This window comes from Urocitellus parryii, chromosome 9 (assembly GCF_045843805.1).
Source record: "Urocitellus parryii isolate mUroPar1 chromosome 9, mUroPar1.hap1, whole genome shotgun sequence".
In the NCBI taxonomy this organism is placed as follows: Eukaryota; Metazoa; Chordata; class Mammalia; order Rodentia; family Sciuridae; genus Urocitellus; species Urocitellus parryii.
Window position 1 is genome coordinate 6,664,301 of NC_135539.1, and position 6,163 is coordinate 6,670,463.

Here is a 6,163-nt window from a genome sequence, read left to right on the forward strand (position 1 = left end):
GACGGGCCCAGATGGACACATCAGGTCCTGGCTAGCCCTTGCCTCGCGTGCAGTCCCCAGTCCCGCAGCTGGACAAGCAAGTGGACGCGGGGGTGGGGGGCGCTGGGAAGATTCTGCAAGGCCGAGGTGCCCATGGCAGTGGTCCAACCCGCGGAGATCTTACAGTTAGCGCCTCACTTGAAGGCTCTTCAGATGGGGGCACATCAAGACGGGGACTGTTTCAAGAAGGAAATGGCTTTGCTGAGACTGTAGGCCAGGGCCGGGTGTGCCTCCTCAGGGAGCTCTCTCAGTGGTCAGGTTGGCTGGGGCTGAGAGTCGCCCTCCGGTGCTGGCTGGGTGCTGGAAACCCCTTGACCCCACTAAGTAGGGAGCAACCAGGAGCTACCAGTAGAACCTGGTTTCCCTTTTCCCTCCTGCCTGAGAGCCGGGGACATCGCTCCGTTGCAAAGAAGGTTGGGCGAGTGGCCAGGCGGAGGAAGAGGTGATGTGGGGGGCTGGGACAATGGGACCCCACGTGTGGAACAAGGAATATGGAAAGGTTGGGGGCAAGGAACAGACCCCTCTAGTCAGGACCCTAAGCCTAAAAGAAGGGTCCCCCGTGCCTGTCTCCTGCAAAGAGGACATGAAAGGGAAGTGGTGCTCAGTTCAGAGGTACAGGGCACTGAGATGGTGTACCCTCACCACAAGTTCCAGTTTCAGGTCACAGTGGTGGATCCTTCAAGAACTAAGAGAAGCCTCCTCCCGGCATACCATCCCTTTCCAAGCCTTGGGCACTCAGCACTCTGCAAGCAGTGGCCTGTCTGTGCTCCCAAGGCCCTGGGGAGGGGGTGTTGGATGTTTGCATGTCCCCACTCTGCGGGCCCACTGCTGGGGCACAGAGGTCCTTGAGAACTTGGCTGTTTCCGACTATAAAGTGTTGAAGCTAGGAATCAAACACTCTTTTCAATGTAATCCAATCCCGGGGAGCTGGTGCTGACCCCATCCCACACTGCTTTGGGGGTTCCTGACTCTGCAGGGAAGTCTGGGTACAGAGAGACATCAGCTCCTTCTTGTCTTTGCTTGGGAGTTCCACTGCCATTACAGCAGCCCTGTTTTAAGCTGAGGACCTGAAGCAGGATCTCCAGCAGCCCATTTCACAGAAGGGGAGACTGAGTGAGACCAGGGAGGGGTCAGCCTAAAGTCACCAAGGCATGACATCCTAATTCTTGGTATAAAGCGGGTGCAGCCTTGGCTTGTCAGTTCCCTGAGGAGTGGATTCCCAGGCACAGATCTGCCATGTGAGGGCAGTAGAGAGAAAGGAGCCTAGTACTTGAGTGTGGGTGGGTGGAGAGAGTCCCAGATGCAGGTGGGCCTTGCCCTCCCTTCCCCTGGGGCATGTGATGCCAAGTTCACCAGGTCCAGTGGGGAAGATGGTGTAAAGGTAGGGGACATTGTGTAAGAGGAGGAATTAGGTGCCCCCAGGAAGGAGAGGGGCAGGCTCAGCTTTGACCCTCTTAAGGGACCCCCCCACACACACCTCATTGGAGCTTAGCCCTTTTCCGCCTGGAGGGCCAGTCAGCAAAAGAGTGGACTCCAGTGTGGAGTCAGAGTGCCTGGGTTCTACCCAGGGGCTACTCAGTGGTCCTTGTCCCTTCAACTTTTTATCTTTGCAGTGGGGATAGTGTTCCCTTTCAGGCCAGCCCTCATGGCAGGGCACATCACAGCTACCAGGAAGAAAGAGGCACTGAAGTGGGCACAGTGGCACATGCCTGTAATCCCAGTGGCTCAGGAGGCTGAGGAAGAAGGATCACAAGTTCAAAGCCAGCATCAGCAATTTATGAGGCCCTAAGCAACTTAGGGAATCCCTGTCTCGAAATAAAATTAAAAAAAAAAAAAAAAGAGCTGGGGATGTGGCTAAGTGGTTAAGCATCTCTGGGTTCAATCCCTGGTACAGATGGTGGGGCAGAGGAAGAGAGGGTAAATTAGTAAGGGAAGGAGATTAGGGATCTTGACAGGCAGAAAGTTCTAAGTTGACCCCTGGAGACTCCTGCTTCTGGGTGTCCACATTGTTCCATGAGCCCCCAACCAGGAATGTGCATGGACCTGTGAAAACATGGGATGTCTGTCCTGTGATTGGGTCATGTTATATGGCAATGGTGAAGGGACTTTTGCAGATGTAATTAAGGTCTCTAATCAGTTGTCATTGAGTTCATCAAAAGGGAGATGGGGGTGGCTGCTGTGGTTACACCAATAGTCCCAGTCACTTCAGAGGCTGAGATAGGCGTATCATTTGAGCCTAGGAGTCTGAGGCCGGCCTGGGCAGCATAGTGAGACCTCATTTCAAAAAAAAAAAAAAAAAAAAAATAGGCCAAGGTGGGCTTGACTTGATCAGTGGGCCTTCGAGAGTCTGGAGCAACAGAGATGTTCCTCTGGCAGCTAGAGGAGCTGCTAGGCTTGAGGTCCTGGCTGCATACAGTCACAAGAGCTTAGGAGGGGACTCTGGGCCTCAAATGAGCCCCCAGCCCTGCTGTCTCCTTGTAAGGCTCTGAGCAAGGACTCTGCTCAGCCCTCCCAGTCTACCAAAACTGTGAAATAATCATGAAGGTTTTTTTTTTTTTTTTTCTTTTTGGCTCTGGGGATTTAACCAAGGGGCACTTACCCACTAAGCCCCATCCCCAGCCCTTTTTATTTTTTATTCTGAGACAGTATCATTTAGTTGCTTAGGGCCTTACTAAGTTGCTGAGGCTGTTCTCAAACTTACGATCCTACTGCCTCAGCCTCCCAAGCTGCTGGGATTATAGGCATGTACCACCAAACCTGGCTAAAAGGGCATTTCAAGCGGCTAAATTTGTGGTAATTTGTTCTGCAGCAGCAGAGTGTGCTGAGTAGCACAGAGGTGGCAGGGGCAGTGCCTCAAGGAGAGCCTGCTCAGCCCAAGGGGCCCAAAGGTCCTGCTCATCAGCAGCCAGCTAGGTGCACTGTCCCTCAAGACTGCACCCTGCTGGTAGGTGGTGGAGCTGGGCCTATTGGAGCCCTTAACATGGGACTTCAGAATGCGGACAGGAGTCTGTCTCCTCCTTGGGGAGCTGGATGTCTTCCATTGGCTGGGGAGGCCAAGGTGGCACTGAAGGAAGGGTTAGGCCCAGCAGGGGGAGAGGAAAGCAGTCTGATTGGACCTCAGTGGCTTCAGGTCCATGGCAGCATCTGTGGCACGGGGGCCTTGGCAGTCTCTAGATATCCCCTTGGGTAAATCTGGCTTTGGGTCCAGGTAGTCACATCTGATTGGGAACCAGGGAGGAGCCCTGGGGCAGGTGTAGTGTGATGGGATTTGCATTTAGAAAGCCCCTAACCCTGCTGTGGGGATAGTTTATAGAGAGGGATGCTGGAGGCAAGGGTGTGTGTAGCGAGGCTGGGGCCCCGGGGAGAGTTGGAGGCTGAGAGATGGACATGATTAATAGAGGGACCTGCTGGGTTCTTCAATCCTTGTAGCCCTGCACAGGACAGAGGAGCCTTCTTCAGCCAAAGAACACACCAAGGAGAAAGAGGAGGACTAATGGGTGGGCTGCTGCTTCTCTCTTTTTTTTGGGGGGGGTACTGGGGATTGAACTCAGGGGCATTGGACCACTGAGCCACATCCCCAGCCCTATTTTGTATTTTATTTGGAGACAGGGTCTCACTGAGTTGCTTAATACCTTGCTGTTGCTGAGGCTGGCTCTGAACTCGCAGTCCTACTGCCTCAGCCTCCCGAGCTGCTGGGGTGACAGGCGTGTGCCACCACGCCCTGCTTTTCCTCTTTTCTTTTTTCCAGCACTGAGGATGGAAACCCAGGCCTTACACTATGTGAGATGATTGCTTTGCTACTGAGCTACACCCCCAGCCCGTAGAGCTGCTTCCCAGAGTGATGACAACGTTCTGGAAGTAGGTAGAGGTGCCATGAAATTGCACACTTTGGGTGAATAGCATGATATGTGAATTATATCTCAATAAAGTTGTTGAAAAAGAGCAAGGCAGGTGGCAGGCACTGACAATGGATGGGATGTAGGGACAGGCAGGGCAGTGTTGAGGACTGCTCCAGGTTCCCACTGATGTATTTATGCCATCAAGAGACCAGAAACACAGTCCTCTTGCTGCCCATGCTGCTGCTGCCCCCAGGAGATCCTGGGGCAAGGCCCAGAGGCAGTTTGCAAAAGACGGCCAGACTGGGACTGCAGATTGACAGTGACCTCTGGGAGTGGACATGCTGACAACAGCTGAGTTCCAGCAGCACCTCACTATGTTGCCCACACTGGCCTCCAGCTCCTGGTTTCAAATGACCCTCCCTCAGCCTCCAACTCTCCCCAGGGCCCCAGCCTACACACACCCTTGCCTCCAGCATCCCTCTCTATAAACTATCCCCACAGCAGGGTTAGGGGCTTTCTAAATGCAAATCCCATCACACTACACCTCAGCCTCCTGAGTAGCTGAGATTAGAGGCATGTGTCATTGAACCCAGCTAACTTTTTACTTTTATTTTTTAAATTTTTAAAAATTTATTAGGTGTAGATGGACATAATAACTTTATTTTTAATTTTTATGTGGTTCCAGGGATCAAACCCAGTGCCTCACGTATGCTAGGTAAGCGCCATACCACTGAGCCACAACCCCGGCCCACTTTTTATTTTTGATCCATGAGGCATATCATGCCATGGGGCACAGAGACACTGGTGCCCCATGGTGCTGAGGGAGCCCTCAACAGAGCTAGGGCAGGGTATAGAGGTGGCCAGATAACTGCTGCTGTCTGTTAAGGCCTGGCTAAGCTGCATGATCCATAACCAGGAGAAGTATTTGCGGTGTGCTTTGCTCTGTAGCAGGGGACATCTCTGTGGCTCTGGAACCATGGAGGAAGTGAACTTAAGAGAGGGAAGGTTCTGGGCTGGGGTCGTAGCTCCAGGGTAGAGCTCTAGCCTAGCATGTGCGAGGCACTGGGTTTGATCCTCAGCACCACATAAAAAATTTAATAAAGGTATTTTAAAAGGGGGGTGGTTCTGGAGATCAGGGGTGACAGCCCTTGTAGATGAGTGACCTCTGGGCAGGGGTGGGTGGCCCATGAAGCTGCTCTGGGCCACAGCCACATGCAAGTCCATGTCCTTCTGGGAGTACTCAATCTGTGCCACCTGGGCTGTCTACCTGGCCTTTAAGGTCAAACCAGCCCTCGCCAGCAAAGTGGATGTTTAGAAATGGGGAGAAGCCGGTGTTCCTTCTCTAACTTTGCTCAAGCCTCATGCTGACTTATGGGTGTCCAAAGCCCAGCCAAGATGACAGGGCTGCATGTGACATGCAACTAGACTCCACTGTGGAGGCTGCAGAGCTGACAGATGGCAAGGATCTGCAGGAAGCCATAGCTGCTGTGCCCCTTGGTGCTTCTCGCGGGGCACTGTAGGCCTGTGTGGCGCTAACCTTCTTTGGTGGAACTGACTGGAGGTGCAGCTGGCGCAGCAGCAATGGAGCTGTCCGTGCCTCCCTGTGGTGGTGGCGCCTCCCACAGGGTGCACAGAGTACAGGATGCAGAGGAGCCGGCTCCAGCTGCTCTGTCCATTTCCTCAGAGCCCAACTCCAGCTGCTAGCAATTCACTTAGCCTTGAGTGCCCGAGATGTAGCCACTGGGCTGGGTGTTCACGGCTGACTGGCAGACAATGGTGACATTCTGGGAGGTGGCTGCAGTGTCACTGGACAGCCTTCTTGACTGGTAGCAGACCTGGAAAGTGGGGACCCAGAGGCGCTGGCAGTTGAGGTTAGGTAATGGGCTGGAGTGACAAAGGGGTAGCCACCTGACCAGAAGGGAGTCAGGGTGAGGTGCCACTCCCACTCCAATCTTGCCCTTGTTTATGCAGATGAGTGCAGGGGGGGGGCTCAGGCTGAGGGGCGGGGCAGAGAATCAAGCCTCTCAGTAGCTTACTCTATCAGGGCCTGGAAGGCCATAGGTGCTGCTCTGTCCCCTGCGGGCTGGAAAGAGACTCCTCAGCAGCCCCCTCCTGAGATTCCCACTCCAGGCCCCCCATCTGCTCTTGGTCCAGGTCACATCCAGCCCAGTTAGCCACCACTGCACAGGCAGGGAGTCTTCCCATGGGGAACTTCCCTACCAAACCCATCACTTCCCAAGCATGCAGTCCTAGACTCTCAGAGTGTGTGGCTTTGTGGTGGCCAG